At 45.9% G+C, this 19,226-nt stretch overlaps 1 long non-coding RNA gene across 1 annotated transcript; it reads left to right on the top strand.

The window, feature by feature from the left end:
* Positions 1-9,859: 9,859 nt before the first annotated feature.
* Positions 9,860-18,869, top strand: LOC137380371 (uncharacterized). Its single transcript, XR_010977005.1, has 4 exons — positions 9,860-9,910; positions 10,518-10,596; positions 14,855-15,091; positions 17,954-18,869. It is a non-coding gene; the product is annotated as an uncharacterized lncRNA (long non-coding RNA).
* Positions 18,870-19,226: the final 357 nt, after the last annotated feature.

Raw genomic sequence — 19,226 nt, 5'->3', positions numbered from 1 at the left:
AGCTAGGCGTTGCGCAAACGACTACTGGCAACACCTATGCAGTCATATTCAGCTGGCCTCAGACACCGGAAACATCAGAGGAATGTATGATGGCATGAAGAGAGCTCTTGGGCCAACCATCAAGAAGATCACCCCCCTCAAATCTAAATCGGGGGACATAATCACTGACCAATGCAAACAGATGGACCGCTGGGTTGAGCACTACCTAGAACTGTACTCCAGGGAGAATGCTGTCACTGAGACTGCCCTCAATGCAGCCCAGCCTCTACCAGTCATGGATGAGCTGGACATACAGCCAACCAAATCGGAACTCAGTGATGCCATTGATTCCCTAGCCAGCGGAAAAGCCCCTGGGAAGGACAGCATTACCCCTGAAATAATCAAGAGTGCCAAGCCTGCTATACTCTCAGCACTACATGAACTGCTATGCCTGTGCTGGGACGAGGGAGCAGTACCCCAGGACATGCGCGATGCCAACATCATCACCCTCTATAAAAACAAAGGTGACCGCGGTGACTGCAACAACTACCGTGGAATCTCCCTGCTCAGCATAGTGGGGAAAGTCTTTGCTCGAGTCGCTCTGAACAGGCTCCAGAAGCTGGCCGAGCGCGTCTACCCTGAGGCACAGTGTGGCTTTCGTGCAGAGAGATCGACTATTGACATGCTGTTCTCCCTTCGTCAGATACAGGAGAAATGCCGTGAACAACAGATGCCCCTCTACATTGCTTTCATTGATCTCACCAAAGCCTTTGACCTCGTCAGCAGACGTGGTCTCTTCAGACTACTAGAAAAGATCGGATGTCCACCAAAGCTACTAAGTATCATCACCTCATTCCATGACAATATGAAAGGCACAATTCAACATGGTGGCTCCTCATCAGAGCCCTTTCCTATCCTGAGTGGTGTGAAACAGGGCTGTGTTCTCGCACCCACACTTTTTGGGATTTTCTTCTCCCTGCTGCTTTCACATGCGTTCAAATCCTCTGAAGAAGGAATTTTCCTCCACACAAGATCAGGGGGCAGGTTGTTCAACCTTGCCCGTCTAAGAGCGAAGTCCAAAGTACGGAAAGTCCTCATCAGAGAACTCCTCTTTGCTGACGATGCTGCTTTAACATCTCACACTGAAGAATGCCTGCAGAGTCTCATCGACAGGTTTGCGTCTGCCTGCAATGAATTTGGCCTAACCATCAGCCTCAAGAAAACGAACATCATGGGGCAGGATGTCAGAAATGCTCCATCCATCAATATTGGCGACCACGCTCTGGAAGTGGTTCAAGAGTTCACCTACCTAGGCTCAACTATCACCAGTAACCTGTCTCTAGATGCAGAAATCAACAAGCGCATGGGTAAGGCTTCCACTGCTATGTTCAGACTGGCCAAGAGAGTGTGGGAAAATGGCGCACTGACACGGAACACAAAAGTCCGAGTGTATCAGGCCTGTGTCCTCAGTACCTTGCTCTACGGCAGCGAGGCCTGGACAACGTATGCCAGCCAAGAGCGACGTCTCAATTCATTCCATCTTCGCTGCCTCCGGAGAATACTTGGCATCAGGTGGCAGGACTATATCTCCAACACAGAAGTCCTTGAAGCGGCCAACATCCCCAGCTTATACACACTACTGAGTCAGCGGCGCTTGAGATGGCTTGGCCATGTGAGCCGCATGGAAGATGGCAGGATCCCCAAAGACACATTGTACAGCGAGCTCGCCACTGGTATCAGACCCACCGGCCGTCCATGTCTCCGTTATAAAGACGTCTGCAAACGCGACATGAAATCGTGTGACATTGATCACAAGTCGTGGGAGTCAGTTGCCAGCATTCGCCAGAGCTGGCGGGCAGCCATAAAGACAGGGCTAAATTGTGGCGAGTCGAAGAGATTTAGTAGTTGGCAGGAAAAAAGACAGAGGCGCAAGGGGAGAGCCAACTGTGCAACAGCCCCAACAAACAAATTTCTCTGCAGCACCTGTGGAAGAGCCTGTCACTCCAGAATTGGCCTTTATAGCCACTCCAGGCGCTGCTTCACAAACCACTGACCACCTCCAGGCGCGTATCCATTGTCTCTCGAGATAAGGAGGCCCAAAAGAGATACTGGTTCTAGAAGGAAAACCATCATCATCTCAGGGAAACTCAGGGTTGGGCAAGAAATACAGGGCCGAATTTTATTGGGAAGACATTGGTCCCTTGGGGCTGGCTAAATAAGCTTAATAAGGCATGACACCTGACTAATTGCGTAGTCAGAGTCGGGCCCAGAGGCGGGGAGTGCTGAGGCAGCTGCCAGCCGCACAGTGAACTCTGCATTCTGTAGGCCTGGGAGAGGAGGAGGTGATAGAGTCGACAAAGAGATGGCTGAGAGTAGACCCTGGGAACCCCCACACTTCTCTGATGCCTCCCCCTAGTGCTTCTGCAAGCTGGAAGGGAAAGGAGGGACATTCCCTTCCCAAGGGATGGGTGAAGGAGACCTGGGAGCCAAACCAAGCAGGCCTGGTTCCACATCACAGAGGAGGTCAGCAGCTGTGGCGTGGCACCATGGACATGGATCCAATGGTGCAGCCAGCTCAGTGATCTCATCCAGGCTGCAAAAGTGAGCACCTCTGAATGACTTCATCCTCTTGGGCCTTGCATCTGGCAAAGTAGGAGGATGCGTTGTGAGAAGAGGGATTAACCCCCAGATGTGGGCAAAGGGTTGAGGGATGCATGCTAACCGACTGCAGCATGGCGAAGTGAGCTGGAAAGAACGCCACATGCCATAGCAGAACTTTGTGAGGTCCTTGGATAGGGGCCACATGCAGGAGGCATTGGTGTTCCCCCATCAGTAGTAGCTGGACTACCACCAGCCAATGTCTTGGGATTGTTTTCACTGAGAGACCAACAGCTTCCTTCCCTCTGTCTGCAGGAGAAGACTGCACACAATTGGAGATCACGGGCCAAGACCAGCGATGGACTGCCCATTCTCCATGTGTTAACCAAAATGGAGGAGGAGGCCGTGGAGCTGGCTGGAGCTCAGGACTGCCAGAGCATTGCAGACGGAGAGGCAGGGACACCTTCCCAAGACAGTAAGATCACCATGGAGCACAAGGCTGCATCTGCAGCAATGGAGCCATGCTGCTCATCAGGCAACCAATGCCCGCAGGAGTTTGCAACAAAGGTGTGTGTGCTGTAGTAGGAGGGCAGGCCTTTGACCCTTACATGTTTTTGTTCTCTCATGTCGCTCAAGTGGTGCCTACTCAGACAGCTTCCAATACTGCGGCACAGCCTGCCACCTCTGAGAGGGAAGGAGGAACTTCAGAGGATCCATCATCACATCATACAACTGCACCCTCCACCAATGCAGATACTTGCACGTCAGTGGGTATGTGCTCGTGGTTAGATTCGGGCACACCACTCAGTGAGCATAGCACATACATGCCCGAGCTGTTGTTGGATGACTGTGGGAGGCCAGGCCCGTACTGAGGCCCAGGCTCATGATGTGCCTCTGGTATCAGCTGAATCACGGGAAATGCTACAGCTGCAGCCAGAAGTCTGGCAACATCTGGCAGAGATGCCAGAGGTGATAAGTGCCTGAGGGGAGGCGGTGGCGTAGTGATAATGTCATTGGACTAATTGTCCAGAGGCCCAGGCTAGTGCTTTGGGGACATGGGTTTGAATCCCACCATGGCAAATAGTGAAATTTGAATTCAGCTAATAAATCTGGAATTTAAAAAAAACAAGCATAATGGTGAACATGAAACCATTGTCGATTGTTGTTAAAACCCATCTGGTTCATTAATGTCCTTTCAGGAAGGAAATCTGCCGTCCTTAGCAGATCTGGCCTACATGTGACTCCAGACCCACAGCAATTTGTTGACTCTTAAATGCCCTCTGAAATGGCCTAGCAAGCCACTCAGTTCAAGGGCAATTAGGGATGGGCAATAAATGCTGGCATAGCTAGTGACACCCACATCCCATGAAAGAATTTTTAAAAAGATGAATGATGGAGGAGTCCATCCCAACCTTGAGCTCGACATTGTCCCTGACTGGCACACGAGTGGCGTCTTCCTCTGAGAGATTGGCGGCTCTCATGGCAAGCCACACCCAGCAGAGCACTCAGTTTCTGCAGGACATTCAATGTTACGCCTGCATACCCTCATCTTGACCAGGGCACAAGGCAGATGTGGCAAGGCGGGAGGGGGACAAGGGACCTGGAGCCACCACCAGGTCCTCTGCCCTCTCAGGTCAGCAGGGAGGCGAAAGTCTGCCTTGCTAGGTTGGAGGAGCAGCTGCCTCCCGCAGTTGGGTGCTCCTGGTGCGGACAGCTGCTTCTCCACCCCTCTGACAGTGTTGCCAGATCTTCCTTCACCCCTGACGGCAGTGGATGGTACTGTTACTGTGCAGGAGGCCCTCAGCAGGCCGGGGCCCTCCAGGCCTAAGGCATCAAGAGGACAACCACCAAGGTCAGCCCTAGCCAAGGGGCAGCAAGGTCAACAGCCTGCCTCCACCTCAGCGCAGATTGAGCACCTCATACAGGTTCACGCAAGAGAATAATGTAGTGTATATAGAATCACAGTGTTCTCATGGGTGATTGTGTTGTTTACATGTATAGGATAGGGTCTGTTGTAAATGTGAATAAATTATTTCTCTAAAGCATAGACGACCTTCCTCTGTTTTCCGTCAGGCCTTTGGCCCTTCGCTGCAACCAGCCTCTGTGAAGAAGCTGGAGGTAAAACAATATGCTGTGAGGGGTCAACGCTGAAGCCTGGCCAGCTCTGTGCTACCTGAATGCTCAATGAGCGAGTGCATTTGAAGGAAGGAAGGCGACAACATAAATGCATAAAGGTAAGTCTTTATTGGTCAAGCTACAACTGGCAGTAAGGATCAAAGGAAATGTGAATGTATAAGGGCATCGCCAGCCTCCCTTGCACGTCTCACAAGGCGACTCTCCTGTTGTCCCTGAAGTTCTTTATTTGGCCTGGCTTGCCCATCTTCCTGCTCCACATCCTCATCATCTGAGGAAGCATCGCGCTCCTCGCATTCCTCATTGTTCAAGGCCTTCCCCCTCTGATGCCACAGTGTCGAGCTCAAGGCCTGGATGGATTCCTCCATCATCCACGTTTGGACACTCTTCACCTCTAGACTTTTCACTGCAGCTGCAGCATTTTCCATGATGCTGCCAACACCAGCAGCATGTCTTGACTACAGGTTGTGCAGTGCAGAGCAGACCACCACAATACACAAGACCCTCACTGGGGCATACTGAAAGGCTCCACCGGATCGATGTAGGCACCTGACTCTCATTTAAGCAAACCAATGGCCTGTTCTGTGATCACTCGCGTTGTGCCATGGCAGGCATTGTACTTCTACTCTGCATCTCCATGAATCCATTTCTGAAGGTGAGAGGGAGGCCGGAAAGTTTTGGCACCTTGACTGCCTCAAAATGTAAGCATTGTGGTAACTTCCCAGGGAGCATGCACAGACCTACAGGATCCATTTATGGTTGTTGCAGAACAGTTGCACATTGAGGGAGTTGAAGCCCTTCCTGTTGATGAAGGCCACTGGCTGGTATTCAAGAACCTTGATGACCACATGTGTATAGTCGATGACAGCTTGCACCTGGGGGAATCCAGCGATGGCCCCGAATCTGATGGCCCTCTCGGCTTGACAGTTGGGATCCACGTGGAAGCATACATAGTCACCAGCCTTCCTGAACAGGGTATTGGTCATCTCCTTGATGCACTAATGGGCCACTGACTATGAGATCCCACACATGTCCCCAGTGGATCCCTGGAATGATCTAGAGGCATAAAAGTTCAGTGCCACAGTGAACTTCAGGACCACTGGCATTGGATTCCCATCAAATCCCCTGGGGCACAGCTCATCCTACATCATAGTGCATTGGTCACTGATGGCCTCCTTGGAGAGGCGGAGTCTTTGTTGACACTTGGACATCTGCAGGCAGTTGAGCCTAGATCTGTAGATCCTCTCTTGAGGATATCTTCTTCTGCATAGGGGAGCCCCCTCTCTTCCTCCTCAGTGCCCTTCTCCACCATCTGGAGGCCGCTGCTGACCCTCCCTGGCCTCGCAGGTCATTGCGGTGCCACTGCAGGTCCCAACCCTCTCTCCCACTTTCTACACCTTCACTTCAACAGGGTCCCCAAAGCTTGGATGAATGAGGCATATGATAGGTAGCCTCTCCCTAAATGACAGTCCTTCACTTCCAGGCACCCCCTCCCTCACCCACCCCTTTCCCCTACTTGTGAGATTTGCTGAGGTTGCACTTGCCCATTGTCCCCCTTGAAATGCCCCTTCCCCTGCAGCTCAGGAACTCTTTCCCTCACTTCTCATGCAATGCGTGATGCCAGGCAGTCGATGGTTGCCCTCCCCTTGTAACCTGCCATGCTCTTCTGCTTCCATTTCGCCTCCAGCCTCTACAACCCTCCCTATCACTGTAACCTCCTCCAGCCCCGACAGCCCTCCCTAAAACTTTAACCTCCTCCAGCCACAGAACCCTCCCTATCTCTGTAACCTCCTCCAGCCCTGACAACCCTCCCTAAAACTGTAACCTCCTCCAGCCACAGAACCCTCTCTATCTCTGTACCCTCCTCCAGCCCCGACAACCCTCCCTAAAACTGTAACTTCCTCCAGCCACAGAACCCTCCCTATCTCTGTAACCTCCTCCAGCCCTGACAACCCTCCCTAAAACTGTAACCTCTTCCAGCCTCTACAACCCTCCCTATCACTGTAACCTCCTCCAGCCCCGACAGCCCTCCCTAAAACTGTAACCTCCTCCAGCCACAGAACCCTCTCTATCTCTGTACCCTCCTCCAGCCCCGACAACCCTCCCTATCACTGTAACCTCCTCCAGCCCCGACAGCCCTCCCTAAAACTGTAACCTCCTCCAGCCACAGAACCCTCTCTATCTCTGTACCCTCCTCCAGCCCCGACAACCCTCCCTATCTCTGTAACCTCCTCCAGCCCTGCCAACCCTCCCTATCTCTGTAACCTCCTCCAGCCTCTACAACCCTCCCTATCACTGTAACCTCCTCCAGCCCCGACAGCCCTCCCTAAAACTGTAACCTCCTCCAGCCACAGAACCCTCTCTATCTCTGTACCCTCCTCCAGCCTCTACAACCCTCCCTATCACGGAGCCCCATGAAACCCGTGCGCTGTTTATAAAATGCAATCCCAACCATAAAATCACTTTCAATTAGCCTCTTAAGTATCTTAATTACTTGCCCGCTGCACTGTTTTCAGATCTCCGCCCACATGTTCGCAATTATGGGATGGGACACCAAAATGTCGGATGTCCTGTCCCACGTGTCCTATCCTGATTGAATGTCCCCCAAGACTCCATTCCTTTCCCCAACATTCCGATAAAATTCAGCCGCTGTTTTGCCTGCATCTCAAGAGCGCATTCCAGAATGTCCATTTGATACATTTTTCCAAGAACTCAAGGTCAACACTGAAGACATGGGTCTGATGATTATTTTGGGCATTGGCACTAAAGTATCTGACCTGAGCGTTGATATCAATTTCCTTTTTAATTAAGGAGTCTTTGGCCTAATATACAGCAGGATTAAGAGTATTAAGAGTACAGGACAATGAAATGCTAATGGGCTCAATCTGTCACTGCCACCTTTAACTAAGCACGATGGAGGGATGGTTGTGTCAAACAGTTGTTAAGTACAGGGGCCATTCCTCATCCTCGTTTATACTATATTTGGAAGCTTATTATGGAGATTTGTGAACTGACTCATTCCCTTCCTAATGGATAACATTTATCTGAGATGGAAGAATATAGTTTTGGTTTACTGCGATCTGATAGACCCCGTATGGAAGAAACTCAGTTGATCTAATAAGGTTGGTTTGATGTTTTTTCATCCCATTAAGAATCATAGAATGGTTACAGCACAGAGGCAAAAATATGGTATAAAAATATGTTTTAGTTCCTCTGGATTGACAAATGCGACACCACAATCAGGCTCAGTAATAGTGTTTGCTTAGGAGAGAACAAATCAAATAAATTGAATATTTTCTGCCCTAAGGATATTTGTATGAAGCATCTTATACTATGCAGAAATTCATGAGAAACAGCATTTAGTTGAATACTGAAAAGCAGAACCAAGTTATAAATGAGATTCGGTCTGAGCAACTTTCACCATAGCAACCACTTTCATTCTCCTTGGTGGGCATAGCCGAAGCCTTTCTTACTACAACAAAGGTGGTTATCTCCCTAACTCATAACAAACATGGTTATCTTTCTAACTAGAGGGACTCACAACAAACATGGTTATCACCCTAACTACAGGGGTCCAAGAACAATTTGCATTTGAACATCTTTAAACTCCTTATAATTCTTCCAGACATTGGCTGAAGCTGGCAAACACAGGAGTATCGGTTATGTACCTTGCATTTAATTACGAGCTGATGAACATTAAAATAGATTCTCCCCTCACCCCCATCCCCTGGAAACTGTCCACCATTTTTAAGAGGGTTAGTAAAAGAAAATTAACTGTGTTTTATCTGCATGTTTCATGGCCCAAGACTAAACGAGCTGAATAGAATTTTTTCAGACTGCCCTATAAAAATGTCAAGCAGACTGTCAGAGAAAGAAGTGACCAAATTGTGAGTGTAAGCAGTAAACAATTTTTTCCCACAGTGACATGCAGAACATTACTTGGAAGTTAAGTTTCAGATGGCAATTTGTTTCAGAGACACTGAAAGGTTACATAATATCAATGAGCCTTCGATAACTCCGTGACAAACCAACGAATGATTCTAGCATTTGGTGATATAGCCTTTATTGCTATAAATGTCTCTAGTCTTCAATAAAAACACGGCTGTTACTTTTCGCTTTTATTTGAATTGAATAATGTTCTGAACGTTTCATTTTGTAAGCTCTTATGCTAAGGATTAATTAAGAACAAGGCTAGATAAAAGGCTCATTGCCAAACTTATGACATCCCAACAGCAGTTGAATTTTAAAGAAAGACAGATTCCAATTGATGGCCTAATTAAGAATGTTCCTAACTGGTTCTACGGTCCAGTCCATTGAAAGAGAGAAGGACTTGCATTTCTGTGGTGCGTTTCACAACCTCAGGATGCCCCAAAGTGCTTTACAACTGTAACGTAGGAAACATGGCAGTCAACTTCCGCACAGCAAGCTTCCACAAACAGCAATGTGATAATGACCAGATAATTTGTTTTAGTGATTTTAGTTGGCAGATAAGCATTGGCCAAGTCACCAGGGAGACCTCCCGTGCTCTTCTGCAAAATAATGGCATGGGACCTTTAATGCCCACCTGAGAGGGCAGATGAGGCCTCAATTTAATGCTTCAACTGAAACACAGTACCTCTAACAGTGCAGCAATCCCTCAGCCCTAGATTATGGGCTCAAGTCTCTGGAACACAACCTTAGTACTGAATAGTCTCATTATAATAAATGTATTAGAAGACAATGTAGTGCTGAGCATTTTTAGATGTTCCCAGTCACATTTCAAGGTTGCTGACTATTGCACCTACAGAGGATCTGGTCATAACTTGTGCTCAAAGTACTGCTAGTGTGAAGTGCAGCTCTCAATTAATTACATTTACAGAACAACAGAGCTGGGGATTGTATATCAGGATTTAGATGAAGTGGTTTAGACAATGAAAGCTAGTTTAGAGATTCCATTGAGTATTTGCATCTGTTGAAGTGGAAATGTTTCTAATCAGGGCGATCCCAGGGGTCAATTGAGAATATATCACGGGGAATGGCGGATTTGGTTGACATATCTAGTGGTAAATAACTGAAAGAGGAAGGAATCAGCAGCCTCGCCCTTCCTCTTTTTGTCTGCATTCAGAGTATAACAAAAAGACACTGCTGCAATCAGTTATGTTGTAAACTAGGGAGACTGTGAGATACAGACTTGGGTCTTGTGCTAAAAGCTAAAATACAGGTCAGCATCTATTGCACTTAGTTGTTTAGAAAGTAAGGTAATGCCAAAAACAGAAAAGTCAGCTTATCAAAAAACACAGCATGTACAGTATAATTTTTTCTCAATTTTTCCAGGAGAGAAGTACTATTAAGAGAAGGAAGCGGGATTTGTTTCAACTTGTGGCTCAAAGATTGGTGTGGGAGAAATGGGTTCCGATTCATGTGGCACTGGCACCAGTACTGGGGAAGGAGAGAGTTGTTCCATTGGGACGGGCTTCATTTGAACCGGGACCAGTGTCCTGGTGAATCGTATAACTAGGGTTGTAGCTAGGACTTTAAACTAATTAGTGGTGGGGAGGGTTCAATTGAAGGGAAGTTTAAAAAATCAAAAAGAAATGAGACAGCAGAGGTGCAGGGTAGTGAAGAGGTGAATGGTAATCAAAGTGTGGCAAGAAGGGGCAGAAAATATAAGCAGAAGAGTGCAACAGAAATTAGAACCAGAATGAGTAATAATGGTAAAAAGTCAAAGCTTAAGGCTCTTTATCTGAATGCACCTAGCATTTGTAACAAGATAGATGTGTTGGCGGCACAAATAGAAATAAATGGATATGACTTGATATCTATTACAGAGATAAAAACAAGAAATGCTGGAACCACTCAGCAGGTCTGGCAGCATCTGTGGAAAGAGAAGCAGAGTTAACGTTTCAGGTCAGTGACCCTTCTTCGGAACTACAGAGACGTGGGGCTGGATTTTACCTTAGGCTTACCCGCTTCCGCCTAGCCTGGGGATCCATCCCGTATTTTACGGGTCCCCAGGCTTTAATTGTCACGAGGCGGAACTTCCACCCGCTTGAGGGATAAGGTCCCGCCTCAGTGAGCTGCCGGCCAATCAGCGGGCTGGCAGATCTTAGTCCCAGCAGCGCCACTGGGAGAGGTGGCCACTGCTGGGACTGCAGCCCAGCCGACACCATGGACCCCAGAGAGTGGGTAAGTAGGGGCATGCCTCACCAGGGGGATCGGTGGTGCCCTGGTGAGGCTGAGGTGGTCGTTTGGGGGGAGGGGGCATTTTGGGTCCCCAGGGTGGGTTGGGAGGCAGGGGTGGCCCTCAATCGGGCACCCTGTGCCCGACTGCCTTGGGCCCCCCCACACCAGGGGACAGAAAGGTTGGCAGCTTTCGATGGGCGGCCTTTCATGCCCCCAGCTATTAAGTGGCCACTTAAGGGCCTTGATTGGCCTTGGGCGGGTGGGCCGATGCCTCTCCCCGCCTGACCACCATAAAGTTCACCTGAGGCGGGAGTGGAGCGGGTAGGCCTCCCGGAGCCTCCCGCTCAATTTTATGCAGCCCCCACGCCATCATCCGACCCGCTGGGGCAGCGTAAAATTCAGCCCGTGGTTGCAGGGTGACCAAGACCGGGAACTGAATATTCAAGGGTATTCGACGTTCCGGAAAAATAGGCAAAAAGGAAAAGGAGGTGGGGCAGCTTTGTTAATAAAGGAAGGTATCAGTGCAGTGGTGAGTAGAGATATAGCTGCAATAGATCATGATGTGGAATCATTTTGGGTGGAAATAAGGAATAGCAAGGGGAAGAAGTCATGGGTGGGAGATGTCTATAGGCACCCGAAGAGTTGCCTCACTGATTGAGAAAGTATAAATTGGGAAATATTGGAGGTGTGTAAGAAGGGTGCTACAATTGTCATGGGTGATTTTAATCTGCATATTGACTGGACAAATCTGATTGGCAGAAGTAACATGGAAGACAAATTTGTAGAGTGCATCAAGGATTGTTGCTTAAAGCAATACATTGCAGAACCTACCTGGGAACAAGCTATTTTGGATTTAGTAATGTGTAATGAGGTAGGATTAATAAGAGATATCGCAGTTAAGGATCCTCTAGGGGGTAGCGATCACAACATGGTAGAATTTCAAATTCAATTTGAGGGCGAGCAACTCGGGTCTCAAACCAGTGTCCTCAACTTAAACAAGGGCAATTACAGAGGAATAAGAAAGAGTTGTCCAAAGCAGGCTGGGAAAATAGACTAAGGAGAAGGTCAGTGGATGAGCAGTGGCAGACATTTAAGCAGAAATTTCATAACGCTTAACAAAACTTTATGCCGGTCAAAAAGAAGGATTCGATGAGAAGGATGAACGTGGTTAACAAAGGCAGTCAAGGAGAGTATCCAATCAAACACTAAGGCATACAAAGCGGCGAAAACTAGTAGTAGGCCAGAGGATTGGGAATTTTTTAGGAACCAGCAGCGGATGACTAAAAAGCAAATAAAGAGGGAGAAAATTGATTATGAAAATAAATTGGCAAAAAATATAAAAACAAACAGCTTCTACAGATATATAAAAAGAGAGTAGCTAAAGTGAGCATAGGATCCTTGGATGATGCGACTGGAGAATTGATAACGGGGAACAGGGAAATGGCAAATAATTTAAACCAATATTTTGCATCAGTCTTCACGGTGGAGCACACTATAAACATCCCACAGATATCAGATCAGCAAGGAGCTAATGGGAGGAAAGATCTTGTAACAGTCTCTATCACGAGGGACAAAGTATTTGACAAACTAATGGGACTAAAGGCAGACAAGTCGCCAGGACCTGATAGCCTGCATCCAAGGGTTTTAAAGGAAGTGGCTGCAGAGTTAGAGGAGTCATTAGCCGCAATATTCCAGAACTCACTGGATTCCGGGAGGGTCCCAGCGGATTGGAAAACTGCTAATGTTACGCCCCTGTTCAAGAAGGGAGGGAGACAAAAAGCAGGAAACTATAGGCCAGTCAGCCTAACATCGGCTGTTGGGAAAATGCTGGAGTCCATTATTAAGGAAGAAATAGCAGGATGTTTAGAAAAGCTTAATGCAATCAAACAGAGTCAACATGGTTTTGTGAAAGGGAAATCATGTTTGACAAATTTGCTAGAACTCTTTGAGGATATAACAAGCAGAGGACATAAGGAATCTGCTCGGGGATTATAGATAGGTTAAGTGAGTAGGCAAAAACTTGGCAGATGGAGTTTAATGTAGGAAAGTATGAGGTCATGCACTTTGGTAGGAAGAATCAAAAGGCAGACTATTATGTAAATGGAGACAGACTCCAAAAAAGTGCAGCACAGAGGGATCTGGGTGTTCTTGTGCATGAAACACAAAAAGTTAGCATGCAGGTGCAGCAAGTAATTAAGAAGGTAAATGGAATTTTGGCCTTTATTGCTAGGGGGTTGGAGTTTAAAAATAGGGAAGTCTTGTTACAACTGTACAGAGTGTTGGTGAGGCCACACCTGGAGTACTGTGTACAGTTTTGGTCCCCGTATCTAAGAAAGGATATACTGGCATTGGAGGCAGTTCAAAAGAGATTCACTAGGCTGATTCCTGGGTTGACGAGATTGACGTATCAAGAACGACTAAACAGGTTAGGCCTTTATTCATTGGAGTTTAGAAGAATGAGGGGTGATCTTATTGAAACGTACAAGATTTGGAGGGGGCTTGACAGGGTAGATGTTGAGATGATGGTTCCACTAGTGAGGGAATCTCGAACTAGGGGGCATAGTTACAAAATAAGGGGACTCTCATTTAAAACTGAGATGCAAAGGAATTTCTTCTCTCAGAGAGTTGGTGAATTTCTGGAATTCTTGACCCCAGAGAGTTTTGGAGGCTAGATCACTGTAAGTATTTAAAGAGGAGGTAGATAGATTTTTGAAATATCGGGGCGTTGTGGGCTATGAGGAGCTGGCACGAAAGAGGAGTTGAGGTCTGGGGCAGATCGGCCGTGATCTTATTGGGGCAGGCTTGAGGGGCCTAATGGCCTACTCCTGCTCCTTTTTCTTATGTTCTTATTCCTCTGTATTTTAACGTGACATCTGTAAACTAAAGCTGCTAGGGGATAAGCCATTCATTTTTAACATCTTCCAGTTCTGATGAACGGCCATCAACCTGAAATACTAAGTGGAAGTCTTTCTTCTCTTTTTATTATGAAAGATAACAACAATGTTGGAATGGAACATGTGTCAACCTATCGGGTTCAGATCATGTTCCCAACTGCTCTTTGTTTTTGAAGCTTACAAAGTTATCCAAAGCTCTTCATGTGCTTCCACTTTGTAACGCACTTCCAAAAATATCATATATGCATTGTTTCAAAACTGCACTGCAATACCAACCCCTTTCAGAGACTCTTCTCTCTGGAACAAATTGCACTTGTTGCTTTATGCCAACAGGTCATGCACATTTGAATATGTCATCGATGTTTAATTAAGGCTGTTTGTCCTGACTGGTTTGTTTAACAATCAAGGGCACCTGGGGCAGCACAGGATTCTGGTTATTATAACCACATTTTCCTTATAATTATGAGTGATTATTTAACAATTTCTATTAAATTGCCAGAAATCTACATCTGCTTCATGTGTATTGCATTGACTGAAAATAGCGCATTGGTGTGGGCATTTTCCTTTACCTCCACCCCCAACTCCACCTCCCCAAAAACACCATCTGAAATAGAGGTTCTCAAACTTAATTAGAAGGTTTGTCACAGTAAAATGAAAACCAACATTTTGCTGTTCTCATCATAAAACATTCTAAATACATTCACTGCAAATATCCTTTGGAATTCACCCAATGATAAAATCACAGAAGGAGGCCATCCAATCCACCTTCCCTGTGCTGGATCTTTGCAGAGATATCTAATTAATCCCACTCTCCTGTTCAAGTATTTGTCCAATTCCCTTTTGAAAGTCACCAGTGAATCTACTTCCACCACCCTTTCAGTCAGTGCATTCCAGATCACAATGAATTGCTCCAGATAAGATATTTTGCCTCATCTCACCTCTGTTCCTTTTGTCGATTATCTTAAATATGTGTACTCTAGTTACTGACCCTCATGCCAATAGAAACATTTTGTCCTCGTTTACTCTAGCAAAACCCTTGATAATTTTGAACAAGTCTATTAAATCTTGCCTTAACCTCTCTGTTCTAGGGAGACGATACGAGCAAAGGTTGCACCTCGTTTCAATGATCATTCCTGGATGTGCTGCTGGGAGCTGTGAGGAGCCAAAGAGACACTGTATTTCCCATCAGTGGGAGGAAGAAACTTGCAGCAGAGTTCAAGAAGCCACCGTTGGAGTTTGCCACGGAGGTCAGCAGCAGGAGCATAGTTCCACGTTCTTGGATGCAGTGCAGGAGGCACTTTAATGACCGAATCAGGTCAGGAAAGGTAAGTACAGTAGCACATTCACCTGCAGACTGTTGTGCGCATCACCCTCACTCTGTCTTGTCAAGCCTACTCCATCACACCAGTCCTCATACCCACTTCCATGGCAGGTGCACCCATGCTTCTCGGTCTATTCATTTTCTCACATCCCCATCTATTAATCCACCACTCTCATTCATTCACATCATTACGCAAAGCTATGCCTCTCCCTCAGATACACCCTTAACAAATTCTCTCCATCCTCCAGATGAGCATATGCTATTACTCTCACTCAAAGGTCTCTTCTTTCCCACCTTGCAAGAGAAGAGAGCACAGAACATCAGAGAGAGGAAGGGAACAGGAGATGGTCCTCCAGCCATCTCGTAACCCACAAGCACTGGAAAATGGGATTAGAATAGATAGGTGCTTGATGGCCAGCATGGACATGATGGGCCAAAGCGCCTGTTTCTGTGCTGTATAACTCAATGACTCTAAATGCAGAGGAGGCGGCACTGGAAATCAGTGGAGTCTCAGCATGCCTGGCCATTGGAGATGGGGAGAAACGAATCTCCCAGCTACCAAGTGGCACAATTAAATATTAGACAGCCACGTCATGTGGCACTTAGTCATGTTGACTTGATGGCAACAGTGATTGAAATATGATCATGTTGTAATGGTAAGTTGCAACATTCTTAACCTCACCAGTGCTCATTCATGTCTTTTATCTTCCACAAGCCTTCACATGTGCAACAGGAGTTGGTGGAGGGTGCAGATGTTGATTCTTCTGAGGAGCTTAATGTTTGAGAGTGCATCATTACACGACTCATATGTACCACACACCAGCACAGATATGGGGCAACATAGGATGACGGTTGGGTTTTCACCTGATGAGTCACACTTCATAGGTGAACAAAAGTAGATGGTGGTTGCAAGGCAGTGGAGACTTTGCACAACCCTCTCCAAGCTCTGCTCCGTTGGGCAGAGATGCTGTATCCCATGGGCTGTTAATGAAGAAGATAATCATTGAGCAGCAGCAGAGGATGTACTGATAAATGTTATAAGCACACTTTCCACAATTGCAGAGAGAATGGAGGCGTCTGCCTGAAGCATGAGTGGGATGCTGTCACAGGCCATTGCGATGATGTCTTCTTGAATGGATAGACTGGCCAACTCCAAGGAACATCAAACATGGCAATCACATGAGTCCATGCAGGCCTTGAACAAGGGCTTGAACACTCTGGATACCATCTTAAATAGGATGAATGATACCCTAGCTTTGGCATTTGCGCACACTACTGACCCACAGCAAAATGTTTTCCAGCACAGTGGTAGCAGTGAGGTGTGGCTGGGCCGTGAGAGGGATGATGGTAAAAGGTGGCTTAGAAGTGGTAATTCCTCTCAAAATGCTTTCACATCTCACCCATTGCTCCCCTCAGGCAGTATCAGATGTGCTACCTCATCTCCTAATGATTGAGTCAGAACAGCATAAGAAATAGGAACTGGAGTAGGTAATTTGACCCTTTCAGCCTGCGCTGCCATTCAATAAGATCATGGGATCTTCTACCTCAACTTCACCTTCCCGCACTATCCCCATATCACTTAATCCCCTTAGTATCCAAAAATCTATTGACCTCTGTCTTGAATATACTCAATGACTGAGCATCCACAGCTCTCTGAGGTAGAGAATTCCAAAAAGTCACAACCCTTTGAGTGAAGAAATTTCTCCTCATTTCAGTTCTAAATGGCCGGCCCCTTATTCTGATAGTGTAACACCATGTTCTAGATTCCCCAGCCAGGGGAAACATTTTCTTAGTCTCTACCCTGTCAAGCCCCTTAGGATTTTATATTTTTCAATGAGATCAGCGTTCATTCTTCAAAACTCCAGGGAATATAGACCGCGTCTACTCAATTTCTCCTCAAAGGACAATTTCCTCATCCCAGGAATCAGTCTAGTGAACCTTCGATGCATCCTCTGTAAGGCAAGTATGTCCTTCCTTAGGTAAGGAGACCAAAACTACACACAATATACTCCAGGTGTGGCCTCACCAATGCCCTGTATAATTACAGTAAGACTTCTTTACTCTTATACGCAATCCCTTTGTAACAAAAGCTAACATACCATTTGCCTTCTAATAGTTTGCTGTACCTTTCTGTGATTTGTGTACAAGGACAGCCAGGTCCCTCTGAATACAACACTTTCCGCTTTCTCACCATTCAAAACAATTCTATTTTTTTTTTCTTACCAAGGTGGATAGCTTTACACTCGCCACATATTATTTTATCTGCCTTGTTCTTGCCCACTCACCCAACCTGTTTGTAATCCCTCTGTAACCGCTTTGCATCCTCCTCACTGCTTACTTTCCCACCTAACCTCGTATCATCAGCAAACTTGGATACATTACACTCAGTCCCCTCATTTAAGTCATTTATATAGATTGTAAATAGCTGAGGCCTAAATACTGATCCTTGCATTACCCCACTAGTTACAGCCTGCCGACCCAAAAACATCTTGTTTATTCCTACTCTCTGTTTTCTGTCCATTAACCAATCCTCAATCCATGCGAATGTATACAATCTCATGAATCCTAATTTTGTTTAATAATTTTGTGCGGCACCACATCAAAAGCTCTTTGAAAATCCAAGTACACTACATCCACTGGTTCTCCTTATCCATCTCAATAGTTATATCCTCAAAACACTCTAACAGATTTGTCAAACACAATTTCCCTTTCATAAATCCATGTTGATTCTGCTTAATTATATTATGATTTTCTAAGTGACCTGTTATTACGTACCTAATAATATAGTCTAGCATTTTGCCTCCTACTTATATTAGGCTAACTGGTCTATAATTCCCCATTTCTCTCTTTCTCCTTTCTTAAATAGCAGGATTATGTTTGCTACCTTACAATCCTTGGGAACTGTTCTAGGATCTAAGGAATTCTGGAAGATCAAAACCAATGCAACCACTGTCGCAGCAGCCGTCTCTTTTAAAACCGTAGGATGCAGGTCGTCAGGCCAGAGTATTTGTCATCATTTAGTCCGATTAATTTCTCCAGTACTATTTCTTTACTTATACTGAGGACTTATCCTCATCATTGTGTTATGGAAGTGATTCTGTTTTTTTTGTTCAAATATTTTTTGAGGAATTCATGGTCAAACTGAATAAATGTTGTACCAGTTTTTTCCAAAAGGGTCATCAAGAGGGTATTCAAGAGGGCACTGAAAGAAATAGTTTGGCAACAACTTATACTGGTTGTCACATGACTCAAGTTAAAAATAGAACAGAAACTCTGGCAGCACGGAGATGTGGTCAGAGAAGTCAATCATGCGCCCCTTGATTGGACAAGCCCAGGAAGCAGCAGTGTGCACCTGAGAGGGCAGCAGCTAATAAAGTTAACCTGAAGAAGAAGTGAAGAACAGAGAGAAAACCACACCCCAGTTTACTTTCCAGCAAATCTCTAAAAGACCCTGAGAAGTCTGCTGTGTCAATTCATCTCATCTCCTGTCTTTGAAGAAAGCCTGCTACATTAATTCTCAACGCAGCCTGAAAAGAACCGTTCTAAAAGATCCCAGTATCCTGTATTTGTGTACTCGGAAGTTAGACTATATGCCAGTTTTGGAACAACATATTTCATCTGCTGTTTACTTCAAATGTGGGCAAGTAATCCGCCCAAGTGTTCTTTTGTCTGTAACAGAGCTCTGAATTTTTAAAAATCTCTTCTTTTTTTCGGTTAACCGGTGTATGTGTATGTGAGTGTATGGGGCTAAGGTTAAAAAAAAGGAACTTTTCAAATTTACGTCTGTGTGTTTATGCTTTACTTCATTGCTAGTAAGAATTGTTCTACAATAAAATATTAATGTTGTTGTTCATTAAAGAAACCTGGTTAGTGTGTTCTATTCTGGGAAAAATAGAGTATATGATTGACTGTTTTAGTAAGTGGGAAAATTTAAAATATATATGTTGTGAGAAATGGGACTAGAATAAACAGTGCACTCCTCCTGCCTTGGTCGTAACACTTGACAGAAACAAAGTATTTGTTTAATGTCTGCCATTTCCTTATTCCCCATTATACTTTCACTTTTCTCTGCCTCTGTTGGGCATCACTAATCTTTTCCTGTTTGCATACCTATTGAAATATTTACAATCTGTTTTTAT

Source organism: Heterodontus francisci, chromosome 19 (assembly GCF_036365525.1).
Source record: "Heterodontus francisci isolate sHetFra1 chromosome 19, sHetFra1.hap1, whole genome shotgun sequence".
NCBI lineage: Eukaryota > Metazoa > Chordata > Chondrichthyes > Heterodontiformes > Heterodontidae > Heterodontus > Heterodontus francisci.
This window is presented reverse-complemented; position numbering and strand designations above follow the sequence as displayed.